We start from the raw sequence: 14,366 nt of genomic DNA, 5'->3' as shown, positions 1-14,366 counted from the left end.
AAGAAAGGCCACACACCTACCCAGTCTAACTTAATAACCTCAAAAGAAGCCATTAATTAACAGGAAGTGTTGTACATTCAGATAGATCTTTCCGAGATGTTCCCTGTTAACTGCGTGTTTGTGTTTCTGAGGACCGCTCTGCACCCACCCCTCTCGGCAGCAATTCAGGCTATAAAAAACACGCTTATAATTAACACTGCGCTTTAAGGAATGTCTGCACTGGCTGACATTAGAGATTCTTGGAAATAATCTTATTGTCTGTGTGGGGAAACTAAGGCTGAGAAAAAGGGAGAGAAATGCCCAAGGTCACAGGGTCACCTGGTTACCTTCCTGGCCTGGTCCTTTCTCCGCACTGCCATGTGCATTTGGGGTAGTTTGCAAGGAGGAGGCAGCATTATCTCTGTTTCAGATGGTGGACAATCAGGTTTGTTCACTTTCATGCCCCTGACGGGTGACAAACCAGAGGGTTCTAAGAGGAGATGAGGAGGTGTGGGCACCTGCTCAGGGTCAGAGCAGCTGTCTCCAGGTGGCCCGCCCTAAAGTGCCCCTCAATTTGCTCCCATCGCCTCTCCCCATGTGTGTAGTTGGTTGAATGGCACAGAATCCCCCAGCTCAGCAATCGGAGGAGCCTGGGGGACACTTCTTCACCCCCACCTGCCATCCGTTCCCAGGTCCTGCCCATTTGAATCCTTGGCGTCACTCAGACCCAGCTCTTCTTTCCCTGTGCACTTTCCTGGTCTTCATCCCAGTTGGGCCTCCATCTGGCCCGTCGATCATTTCGGTCATTTCGTGTGTCCCAGGTCAGTTCTCTCTCTTCCATTCCCCACTGCGACTGTTGCACAACTTCCTGACTTGCTCTGACTGGCCCCTCCATGTCCTGATCAGACAACCTCACTTCCCTCCTCAAGAAAATAGAGACCACCAGGTGGCCTAATTAGCTTTCCTTCTCCCTGCTGGAGCTCAGCCTCCCTGCCCATTGGGCCGCCCACCCGGGCTCTGAGTCTGTGCCTCCTCAGGGACTTGCTCCTCTCTCCTTTCAGACTCGCCCCTCTCGCTCTCTGGATTCTTCTTATTTGTTGGCATACTTGGCTCCCGTCCTAAATTAGCCCTGCCTTCCCTGTCCTCCCTGCCGCCCCCCACCATCCCCCCACCCGGTATCCTGCTGTGGCCCTCCCCCTCTCCTCCCCTTTGGTGTCCAGTTTCTCCAAATGGCCATCTATACTTATCGCATATTTCCACCTCCCACCCACTCTGGGCTACTCAGCAGAAACAGTCTTTCCTAAGTTCAAAATAACCTCTTTGTTGCTAAATCCAGGAATCCTGTTTTAGGTTTTTGGGTATTTTAAACATGAACTTTCTATAGAACTTTCTATTGTTGATCACTCCCTCGCTCCTTCCTGAAACTCACACTCTCCTGGCTTCAGTGAAACCACACTCTTCCTTTTACAGGCATCTCTTTCTGCCTCTCCCCTTAGGCCCCTTTTCTTGTCCTCACCCATTCTCTATGGGCAGCCCTATCCACCCTGGTGGCTTCCATTACCAACTAGATGATGGCGGTGGTGATGGTGATGGTGATGGTGATGATGGTGATGATGGTGATGATGATGATGGTGGTGATGGTGATGATGGTGATGATGGTGGTGATGGTGATGGTGATGATAATGGTGGTGGCGGTGATAGTGTGATGATGATGATGATGGTGGTGGTGGTGATGATGATGATGATGATGATGAAGAAGATGGCTCCCGAATCTCTGTATTAAGTCTAGATCTGACTCCTGAGCATCAGGATCATATCCAGACCCCTCCCCACTTGGGATTCTTAAAGGCATCTCACACTCACCACGTTCAAAATGAGCTCATTACCCTCCCCTTGTCTGCTTCCCCTAGGGCTTCGCATTGAAAGTATTACTGTGCATATAAGAGTCATCCCTCCCTCCTTCTCTCCTGTCCGATCAACCAATCAATTAAACATCCATCCCTATACATTCAATCTCTAAGGGACTTCTGTCTTTCCCTTTGCCATTACTTTAGCTGTGACAAATTGTGGTCTTACTCCCTACAGCCAGAGTGATCTTGCTAAACTCATATTTTATCAAGTCACACCCTTCAGTGGCTCAGCATTGCCCACATGTTGAAGATCGTGCTCTTTAAGACATCCTACAACTTAAGTCAAGACCCTCAAATGGCATTTCACCTTGGAAAAATTCATAGACTGGGACAAGGGTTCTCATCTCAGCTTCAATTTTCTCATTTTTAAAAAAACAAACATCCCTCCAAATAAGTTGGTTCTTTGAACTTCGATGTCCATTTCCTGATTTAAGTCTTGAAACACTTCCATGAGGTAGGTAATATTGTCCCCATTTTACAGATGAGAATAGTTTAGTCTCTCGGAGTCTGTGAGGTCACAAAATAATTAAGTCAGGTTTTGAACTCTTTTTCTTCTTTTCACGATTCTACAGCTGAACAATCCAAGGGAGCAGAGGTGGGGGCTTCTAGGGACTCAAAGACCACTCTACAGATCTAAGAGACCTTCTCCGTGCCTAAAGCCTGAGCCCCCATCCTGAGTTCTGGGTCAGAGGGAACCTGCTCCCGCACCTAGTCTCAGAAGGAATGGGGATGACAGACAGCAGAGGATCAATAGCCATCTGTCCTGGCTCCACTGACAAGCTAATCTTTTCAGTAAACATTTCATTAGCCCCTGCCAGGCTGCTCCCACCTGCTGACGGGAGAGGCAGAATGGGGTGGGGGAGGGAGCCCTCTGAGTTATAATAGGCTCAGGTGTCAGCAGGGGTACCTCTGGCCCCTAGATCCAGCGAAGCCCAGCTATAATACCAGTGCCATGCACTAGCAGAATCCAAATCGTCCCCAAGATTTTTGTAAATTCCTGAGACGTGTGTTCTTTTTCTTTCCTCTAGCTCTTCCCCAGAGACACTTGCATGATCCACCCTCAATGAGGCTCCCCTCACCCCACTGGAAATTCTTACAGTGGCTTTTGTTTTCCCTTCATTATATTACCACTGCTACTGCTGCTGCTGCTTCTACTGATAATGTCAATTGTATCAATAACAACAATAGCAAACACGTAGCAAGCACCTACTCTGTGCTGGATGCCATGCTAAGTGATTTGCTGTGGGATTTACTAAAGGTAGGAAACCCCTATGATGTAAATACTGTAACACTTCTCCACTTGGTAGGGGAGCAGAGTGTCCGAGGGTCTAGATCCCAGGTTTACCAACCTCTGAAGCCCAAACTCTTACCCACCTATTTGCGTTTGCAATTTGTGAAATTATTTGGCTAACTTGTGTCTCCCCCACCGGATTTCAAGCTCTGCAAAGGCAGGAAGTGTGTCTGATTGCTCCACCACTCTGTCCCCAGCACAATGATTTTTCTCAAAAATGATACAAGGTATTATACATGAGTTTCTTTAGCCTTTGTCACTCACAAAACAATAGAGGTAGGAAGCCTGTTTTTATTTATTTTTTTCTTTTTTGGGACAGGGAGTGGCGTTTGTTTTTGCCATGCAAATTAATTCTGCTTTCAGTTGCTCCTGAGGAAGACTACTTCCTGCAAATATGGCTAGTTTGGGTGATCTCCCATTGAGCCCCGCCTCCCCTGCTTCTTAAAACCGAACCATGCCCGGAAAATTTCCTCCTGCTGGCTAATAACCCCTCCTTTCGCACTCCTACACACAGGCTGCTCTAGCGCTGCGCTCGTTTTCAGAATTACGTTTGCTGACTTTCTGGGAGGTCTGCAAGCAGCCTTCCCACCTCCTCTTATGTTTCTCCTCTTCAGGCTCCTGCTTAAATTCCACTGCTTTGGGCAGCCCTTCCAAATAATGCTAGTTCTGGAGTTTTAAATGTCCTCAGGTCCAATAAAAAATGTTGCTTCAGGGTGCTTTTCAGGAGGAGAAAAGGGAAATATGGACACCATGCCATGGGGTGACTTTATGGGGTCTGAGGTTAACCTGTCTGAGGGGGCAGCCGCAGCTGCTTGGTGGCATATGGCAATACAGGCTCGCCGGTACCAGAGCTTTTCATTTTTCCCGTTGCTGGAAAAGGACCGAACCAGAATACTTGGAGTCTGACTCTAATCTATCTGATAAGGTCTCCGTTAGCCACGTGGTTGGAAGAAAGATAGAAAACATTGCTAAGCTAAAATAAACAATTAAAGTCACTCGTCATGTTTCCACCAAAAGAGAAATCACTGTCAAATGTGCGATAGGGTGGTTAGAAGCATTCAGACCTTCTTCTATACGTATATGCATACAACAAATCTTGTCATACTAGGCATATGGTTCTGAAACCAGACACTCTCAAAAGCGCTGCATGATGAATGTATTTCCATGTCAAGAAACACAGATTTATGTAATTTTTAGTGGCTCGACAGTATTCTAGTGTATGCGTGGAGTATGATTTATATAACTACTCCCCTATCGACATGCACTGGTTTTAACTTTTTAAACTTTTATAAAATGCTGTATTGAAGATCCCTGCATATATATTTCTGTATACTTACCTGACTTTCTCCCCTAAGGCAGGGTTACTCAACAGTGACACTATTGATGTTTTGGACCAATAATTCTCATTCTGGAGGGCTGTCCAGTGCACTGTAGGATGTTTAGTAGCATCCCTGGCCTCTAGAAGCCAATAGCATACTCTCCCCCTCCCCCATTATCCTGACAATCAATATCTCCAAATTGCCAAATGTCCCCTGGGTGGCAAAATTGCCTCTGCTTGAGAAGCACTGCCCTAAGGATAAAGTTCTTAAGTCAAAAGGGCCAAGGATATACATATTATAAGACTTTTGCCATCTTTTGCCAAGTGCCTTCCAAAAGTTGCATGATTTACACTTACCAACTGTGTATGAGAGTGTGTGATTATGAATATGAGCATTAGCATTAAGAAAAGAAACTACCAATCTCATAAGACAAAAAATTTTCTTATGGTTCGATTTTGTTGTTTTATTACTAGGATGAGGTTGAACATTTAACAAATCATTTTGATTGTTATTTTTGTAGCAAACTATTTTTCCTATTTCTTCTTTTGGAGTATTCATTTTTTTTCCTGATTTTTCTATGTCACCTTTTCATATATTAAATAAAAACATAGCTTTCCTCGCTTGCTGTTTGTCTTTATGTGTTGGTGTCTGTGGTAGTACTGGTCTTAAAATCCTTAAGATTCTCTCATAAGCTGTTTCTAGGGAAAGCATTCTTGCACTGTCACTTTATTGGGGCTCTAGCTATTTCCCCATCAATGAACCTTCAGCCAGCTTCCTCTTTGCCTGGTAGAGGATGCTATTTGGGTCGAGCTCTTTTATATTAAAATCTGCTGAATGTTCCTCTAGTGTTTAAGTGCAGAGTTCTTGTTCTGAAAACCTGCTTGTCAGGAGGCAGCCTTGATCTGGGAAGACTGACCTGGGGCTTGGCCATAATTAGTTCAGGTTAATTATTGCCGATCTGTAGATTTGCAAGGCAGGGGCCTCTCTTTCCCTAAGCAGGGGCCTCTGGAGGTTTCTTTTATGAGCTCTGAACCCTGAGGGAGGACTTCAAGTAATGAATTTTCCTGTAATCAGATTTGAGGGTTTGTTCCCTGAGCCATCCAGTCAATTGGAGAATTGAGCACTGACTGGTTTATTTGGCCACAGGATGCAGAAGATGAAGCACAAGGCATTTGGTCAGCAACCCAGCGAGTATATGAAAAAATGACTTGACATTTTACAGACACCCTCTTCTTCTCTTTCAGAAAGTTTTTAGGGGAACGGTTTTCTTTACAGATCGAGGATATCATCTCCAAGCTATTCAGGGAAGGACAGGGTAGTTTTTGTTTGGAGTATCAAGGAGTAAGAGTGCAATTATCCTTGCATGAAACTTTCTGAGTTTCACCTTAAACTTCTTCCCTATGGGAATAGCACAGTTCATACATGTTTATACATAATTAATTTGTTCGGTATTTATTCAGTATCCATTAACTGGTTTGTCCATGCAGTCAATCACCAAGAGGCACTGAGGATGGACAGTGCAGGCATGAGACGTGGCTCCTGCCTTCCTCAAGGCACATATAAGGGACCTGTGTTATGGGAGAAAATAGATGCTTTGTGGGGGTTTGTTATGCACATCAGGGTCACAGTGTGAAAACCTAAAGAGGCCTTGTGGCAAAGGTAGCAAGGCAGGTTCAGGGATCAGGAAGATGATAAGGACAAGCTAAACTGAAGGTAATGATGATGAGTATGCACTGGTCAGCAGCTTCTCCCAGGAGAGTCTCCCATTTGAATCTCTCAGTGACTCACTAGGTCTGAACTTTGAAAAAACTTTCTTGCAGATAGACTTCCCAGTTAAACAGCAGGAGAGGAAAAGTTCAAAGACCCTTGTGTAGCTTTATAGGCCACGAAGTCAGAAGCAGAAAGGAACTCAAATAGATCTCCTTCTCTCCTTTGGCAGGTGCCTCAATGGCAAAGTGCAGGGTTGCTCCAGGCCTGGCAGGACCTTCGACATAGGGAGGCATCCCAGACCAGGATCTCCAAGGGCCCCTGAGCTGGGAGGCAGCCGAGTAGAGGGGAGGACAAAGGCTGCAGAGGGGCCCCTTCTGCCCCCCGATCCATCGCTGGAGCAAATCATATGGATTCAGCGGACTCTTGACTATGTTCATTTCTTGCTTTTCATTCATTGCAATTGCATGGTTTTTCTTCCCCTCCCCGGCAAGTCTCACTGGTGATATAAAGGGATGTCTTGAGATGGAGTTTCCATTCAACCCGCTTCTTCTCAGGAGTGACTCACTGGTTTCAGACAGGAATGCAGATTACAGAAGTTTAGGAAAAAATGTTCTAAAGACAGAGGTTCTAAAAGGAAAGTTCATTCTACAGGGATCAAAGGCTCTCAAGAATGTCATTCTGAGTTAATTCTATTCTGTAGTTCCAATAAAAGTGAGTAGAGAGAGGCAGACAGAATACAAACACAAGCATGGCCATGCAGGAACTGTCTTGGCTCAAGTAGCATAACTGCCTTATGCCAAAGAGGGAATAAGAACACACACACACACACACACACACACACACACACACACACACGAGGTACAGCAAGGACATGTAGGTCCACAGTCAGGATGGTAGCCCAGCTTGGCTGAGATTTGTGGAAAATGACAAAAAGGCTTTGCTAGTTCTACAATGTGTGAGTTCAGAATTGCTTTTAGTGGCTGATAACAGAGACTTGAAAAACAATGGCTTGAACAAAACAGGGGTGCCCCTTTTTCTCTTAGGCAGTGCTGGGTTGCTCTGGTGGCTTTACAATGCCAAAATCTTCTTTCTGCTCTGCCATCCTCAGTGAATGGCCTCCATCCTCAGGTTCACTTTATGGCCCAAGATGGCGGCCAGCACACCTCCTAGAAAGAAGGAGGAGGACGTGGGGAAGAGCAAAAAGGGTACCTTTCAGATGTGCCAGCCCCCTTTCAGGTAATCCCCCCAGACATCCCTCCGGTGACTTCCGCATACTTCTGACTGACCACCTCATCTGCAAATGTGATTTTGTAGCAAGGCCACCTTCAACAAGACTAAGGGAGAGGCGATACTAGATGATGGGGGTGGGGCCCCCAGCAGTTGTTGACATACGCGCAAGGAAGACAATGAATAAAGAAGGAAGAGCACTTCCGCTCCCCTCCTCGACCTGGGGTACAGGGTGCACCGCTGCCAGGCCAGAGGAAACCTAAGACTGGAAGCTCTAGCTGATTTGCTCTCATCTTCTTTTTAAATGTTAGAGGGAAGTTCAGACCCAGGGAAGTCGGGGGAGACAGAACAGCATTTAAGATGATCTCGAGCTCCAGCCCCCTGGGTAAGTGTCAACACGGGGCAGTGAAAAGACTGAGAAATCCTGGAGAATTTGCTGAGTGATGGTGGTGGAGGGGCTCGGATGGGAATCACAGTTTCTGAAGTGTGTTCCACAAGATGTTGCTGGTTGTTACACGAAACACTGGCTTCCTGGTCAAATAATGTGGGCAACTCTGGATTAAACCTAGTTAGGATGATTATTTCATTGCAGAAAATGTTGGAGTCATGAATATGTTCACTTACCTTGTGACTTTTGGTTGTTTATCTTTCTAAGAGGGAGCATTCCCAAACTTATGTGACCATAGAAACCACTTTTTGCAAAGCATTCCATGAATGAGTGTTCCAGAGTAAACATTTGGGAAATAGAGGTATGGCCAGAGGCTGCCCCCTTACCTGCTAGGCTACAAGCTTTCTCCAAGTGCAGGCCATGGACCAGCTGCATCAGAATCATCTAAGCACTGTTCTAGATGAACGGGATCACGATCTTGGGCCCTGGCCTGGACAGCTGCATTTTGCCAAGCTCTCTGTGTTATTTTTACACCCACTGAAGTTTGAGATTTACCAGGTGACAGAGCTGAGCCTCCACTTTACAAATACTGTGATTTGATGAATTTACATCTAGGGTAGCTCCACCCAGCCCCCTCAAAACTCATTCCTCTCATCACCATTTGGTACCTGGATAATTTGCTCAGCTCTGTTCAGAGCAGCTTGCATTTGTCTTTATTGCTGCTCCCTTTATTGATTTAGGTCTGTCTCTGCAATTCGTCAAGCTTGGATTGCATTTTAATCTTGTCCTCCAAAGGAGCTAAGATCCCTTCCAGCTTTGTATCATGCAGAGATCTGATTAGCCGGGTCTCAATTCCATCCTTCAAGTCATTAATGAAAATATTAAATGGTCTTGGGTTGGCATGAAGGTCTTCGGGGCTCTCAGTAGATGTATGGCTCCCATATCTGCCACCGGCCTCTGCTTGGTGCAGTCATAGGTTGGACATCACACCCAGCATTTCAGTTGTTATTGCTTCCTGCATGCAGTGCAAATCTATGTAGAAAAATATAGAAACTATTCATTCATTAATTAATTCAATAGGCATTAGAGCAACAAACGTCTTTAAGGCGTACTCAGCGTTCCCTCTCACACCGAGGGCATGTTGACCACAGGGTGAAGACGCTCGCTTACAGCAAGTGTGTGTATTAGAAAGATCAATTTTTATGTAAATGGTGGCTCTGCTCCATCTCTGAGATCCACCCTTCCAGGCTGAGCCAACCTCATGATGGGCAGCTTCTACAGCGTAATGCAGGAAGAGCTCACTTTTCCGAGCATCTCCTGAGTGCCGGTCGCTGATCTCATGTCTTTTTTTGGTGTTTGCTCATTCAGCACTCACAGAAGTCCTGTAATGTGAGTGCCGTCATCGCTCCCTTTTCTACATGAGCTGTCCGGGACGCAGAGAGATTAGATAATATGCATAAGGTGCCAGAGCTGATAAGTGTTAGAACAAGAACTCAAACTCGGGCAGTTTGATTCCGGCGCTCAGACTTGGGACCACTGCCCTGAACTGTTGCAGCAGTGACTGAATGAATGATTCGGTAGGAAAGGCCTACCCAGGGCTCAGAACCCAGAAACGACCAGAAAGACTGACCATGTGGTACAAATGGGTTTTCATCAGTTGTCTCATTTAACGTTTGAAAACTGTCAATCAATATTATTTGCTTCCATTGTATAAATGAGAAAGTAGAGGGGCTGTGATAACTCCCCAGAATCATTCCTAGGTCCAGTTGACTCCCTCCTCCCCAGACAATCCCTGAGGACACATGACACACAGGCATGCCCGGAGGACGCCTCGGAGACATGTAGGCTGCAAAAAGTAGGTGAAGAACAAAGCACTGCAGGCCGGACGTGCTTTTCACCTCGCTCGATCTTGAAATTCTTTCTGCGGTCTCATCTTCGAACCCATAGCAACACACCGACAGGTATGACGCCTACAAAGCCCACCTTTCTCCAGAGTACCTCGTTCTGTTTGGCTCAGTGTGGGCCTGCAAGATAATGGCTAGGCTGTAGTCTTCTCCGATATAAGAAACTCACTCACTCACTCACTCACTCACTCACTCACTCACTTGCTCACTCACTTGCTCACTCACTCCCAGGCTCCACCCTGGGCCTGGCCTTATTCTAGAAGCTGAAGAAGACCAGCCACTGCCTTCAGAAATTTAACAGTTGAACAGGTATCATCCCTGTTCATCGTGGCAGAGGCAGAGCCAGAGGTGGTGGCCACAAGTGGGGGCATAGAGCTGTCGCCTGCTTTAGGAAAGCCAGAAGGAGCAGGTAAGGCTTCCTGCAGGAATAGGGAAGAATTGGGCCTTGAGGTTGGGTTTCCGTGACAGCTGCGGGGTGGACCTGGGTAGGTTCTGAGGGGAAACCAAAACTCATGCTGTCACCCGCCTGAGCACTGCAGCAGCTCGCAGACGGAAAAAGTCAAATTTTCACCTCAGTTCCTCAGACTCGGCCCCACAGTCAGGCCCTCAACAGCTCTTCAGCGAGTTGATGTACATCTAATTAGTTGAGCCACGGCAGTGAAGGCCAGAGACCCCAGAATAAAAAACTGTCACTGCCACTTTTCACTTGTCCAGAGAGAGGAGGCAGGGGACTGTCAGGTCTTTGTTCTCGGAATTAAGACTATAAAGCACTTTGCCTATTGGCCACCAGAGGACGATGGTCGCCCACACATCGGACGTTCCTACAGAAGCACTGAGGCGTTAGCCTGGGAGATCTGGGAAGAAATGGGAGATGACTTTGTTAAGGGAAGATAATGAGGATTTCGCCCCCCCCTCCCACCGGAGCTTTTAAAGCCTTAAAAGGGGCATATCTCCATCCTAGGGAGCAGGCTAGTTTAAGGTCGGCTCCTTAGGTATAAGGACACCTCATGTGAGAAGTCAGGAGAAGCAGGTTTAGCCTTCAGCTCTGATGCTCAGAGGCTGTTTGGCTCTAGCCGTCATTGCCTCACCTATAAAATGGGTTACTAGTGCTTGTCGCTCCAATCTCACTGGGGCGTCATGAGGTTTAAATGAGAAAAAGGAAGGGAAGGAGTTCTAAAGAACACCATGTATGAAGACGAGATTTTTAAAAAAATTAAACTTATTGGGGGACATAGTGTATGAGGACAAGAGATTCTGATCAAAGCCGTTTCTACTGGTGTTTATTTAAAGCTTCCTTCCTGTCATGGAGAGGGAGGCGGAGACCAAGGAGCCCACAATGCCCTTGTCATGGAAAGTGGCCACTCTGTGGTCACAGGCACAGAGCGGTGTCTCTACATCTGAGACCTCAAGGGCCAGAGGGAGGCATGGAGGCTGAGAGAGAGCTGGTCACAGCTGACAGGCTGAGAGCTCTGTTCCTGGTTTCCACTTCGCCTCACCGTGTGACCTAAGAAGTGTCCTGCAATCCCTACGGTGGGCGGGAAGTGAGGTCTCTCTGTGCCGCCCAGATCGGCTCTTCCAGCATCTCCCAGCCTGTAACCCTCCGAGCCGTTTTGACATGGGAGGTGGTGGCAGAGAAAGATCACTGATATGGGGAGATGGGGGAAGCAAGCGAAGAGTAGCCCCTGATGCACCGGGAGCCTGAGAGATATTCTTCTCTTTCTCTGGGTCTTGATTTCCTCATCTGTGGAATGGGCAGGTTGGACCAGGTGATCTCTAACCATTGTCTTCTCCCCACTCGTTCCTATGAATTCACACATATTGGTATTAAAATTTCCTGATTCTGATTCCATCAAATAAGCAAACGCTTTGCCCTTTGACTGATCCTGACCTCTACGCTACCCCCAAAGTGTCCTAGCTGAGCGTGGTTGAACATTACCATGAATGCGCATGTGGCCCTTCTCCCCACCATGCATCAGAGGGAGAATGATAGAATGCTTAATTTGACTTGATAATGGGCTAACACAGACTAGCAGTGAGGATCAGGGGGATCTGGTTGCCGTTCTGATGCCGGCTCTGGGGCCTGAATGCTAAGCCGCGCCTTCAGGTCGCTGCAGCAGCTGCCCCTTATCCAGTCTCTGATGTCTTTATCTCCAGCAGACTGGGGCTGAGGCGGCTCCATTTCGGCACGTGGTCCTTTCGCAGCTCCTGTGTGGCCGATGGAACATTGATACATTGTGTGGCCCATATTTCTTCAGTTTTATCTTCCATTGCTTCCGTTGATTTTTAAATTTCAGCGCCAATTTAAAGTAAACGGAAGTTTATGGCGTGTAGGAAAGGAGCATCCATCTGAAAACTCCCCACTTGGAACTGTGATCATCCCCCTCTTTCCTCCCAAGATCTCCATTTCTGCCTCCCTCCTCCTCGCTTCATACAGACTCAGCTCCTCCTCGTTTCCCATAGGCCTTCCTTTGCTGCTGCGCTTACATCAGGCTTTCCTATCCCCTAGCTATCACCCAGCAGTACCCACCTTCAGGCTCCTTTCCAAAATGAAGACTGGATCCCAGCACTCTCCTGCCTAAAGATAAGGGGTGGCTCCTCTTTGCCTGTGGATAAACCTGGCCTCAGTGTCCTTAGGCGATGACCGCTTAAGATAACAGGAAAGCCTAACATTTATGGAGGATTTACTGTGTGTCAGGCTCGTTGCTAAGGGCTGTGCATATATTCTATTCCATCCCCATAACCATCTTAAGAGGTGAGTCATATTATTATCTGCATTTTGCTAATGGGAGAATTGAGGCATGAGAAAAGACGCAGGCCCAAGGCCACCTAGGTAGGAAGAGAGGTGCTGAGATTTGAACACTTTTTTTGAAGACAGCCGCCGATAACAGTACAATCCCGGCTTAGCATATTGAAGCGCTTTCTGAGATTACTCCCAAGGGACAGAATTCAAATTTCCTTCATCTTTGCCCCTAGATTTCCTTACTAAGATCCTCCTTGAAAAACACTTTGCCATGTGCCTCTCTGCCCTGTGACTAGATTGGGAGCAACTCAAGCACAGGACCAAGGCGAAGCTACTCAAAACATTAGTTAAATTGACTCCTCCTGCATTCTGATAGCTTCTCTCTTTTTGCTGTTCTCTTTCCTCAGTCTCTCCATGTGTGGGCTCTACGCACACCTCCGCCCATCCTGGCCACGTCTCCAGGGACAGACATCCCTGTGGCCACATTCAGTGTCAGCCCTGGACCCCCCTGTTCCCCTTCTCCTTGCCAACACTCTCTCCTCTTAGTCTCCAACACACTGACCACGACCGGCCATTTTGCCTCTGATGGCTTCTTCCCTTCTATATCCATCCACGACCCTGCTACCGCAAGTCAGGGGGCTGTCCACAGCTTTGTCCTCACTCGTCCCCCCTCCCAATACGTGTGCCACCCATAGCTCACACTGGGGCCTGGAATCATCCCATAAACGGGAGCTAGATGAATATTTAAATAGAAGAAGTAAGTAGTATATTAACAACTTACATGGATGTTGTAATGACCCACAGTGAAATATTCCCTCACCTCTTTGCAGAATTATCATTCCAAACCACGGAATACATTAGGTTTTATGATCTACTAGCTTCTTTGGGGAAATATAAATCTTGAAATATCATCTTCATGTGACAGGGAAAAGAGTCCCTTGGGACACAAGATGTTTAAGAACGTTAACTGAGAATCAGAAATAGTTTGCGATTAATATCAGGGTTTTGTTTATGAGCACAAATAAATCTCTGGTCTAGGGCTGACCTGTAAAAATCTGTCCACGATGAAAACTCTAATTGCAGATGATGAAATGGGAAAACAATCTAAATTTAAAGCAGTGATTTTGGGGTAGGGTTTCAGTGTTTAGGAGCTAATATTTTCTGACCATAAATTTGTATGCTGTTCAAACATTCCTAGTCACCGACTAAAATAAATATGATGGAGACTCAGAATTTATACTGATGGTCTACAGCCATGCAAGTTTTGTAAGTCACGTGAAATGAAGCAGTTCTTTCACTAGGACAGAGGCCCCCTCACCCTTCTTCTTTTGCCATGAAGGTGAGGAGCTAATGGTGACCTTTGATATGGGGGAGGACAGAGGAAGATATGTTGGTGTTTGGAGCCTTGTGGGACTGGAAGTTGGGTGGGTGGGGAGTCCTCGCAGGAAGAGCACTGCTTTGAGGGTGAAAAGACCCATGTTTGCCTCCCACTCCTTAACCCTCTGCGAAAGTGGTCAGGCCTCTTCCTTGTTTAAAACCCATCTCAGACGCCCCATGGCTACCAGAACAAAGTCCAGCAACCCTTGGAATCCTTATTCAGGCTTATAAAATCCTCCGTGATTTGGCTCTGCCCCTCTCTCCAGGCGTATTTCCCATTACACCAGACTTGCTACTCGATGACACATGCTCTCCCTTCTCAGTCCCTTAACCTGTGACTTCTGCGTGGAGCCATTTGGTAAACAAACAGCAACAAAGATCATCTTGTCTCTGAGGCCCTCTCCAGGCTCCTGAGAAGAGGTGGTTTCTCCTTCTCCCTCCTCGCATGCCCCGAACACCACTCTCCCCCTCTGTCTCGTCACCTCACAGAACACAGAATGATAGAGCGTATTTCCTGCTTC

This window comes from Rousettus aegyptiacus, unplaced genomic scaffold, assembly GCF_014176215.1.
Source record: "Rousettus aegyptiacus isolate mRouAeg1 unplaced genomic scaffold, mRouAeg1.p scaffold_m13_p_3, whole genome shotgun sequence".
NCBI classification, from domain to species: Eukaryota; Metazoa; Chordata; class Mammalia; order Chiroptera; family Pteropodidae; genus Rousettus; species Rousettus aegyptiacus.
This window is presented reverse-complemented; position numbering follows the sequence as displayed.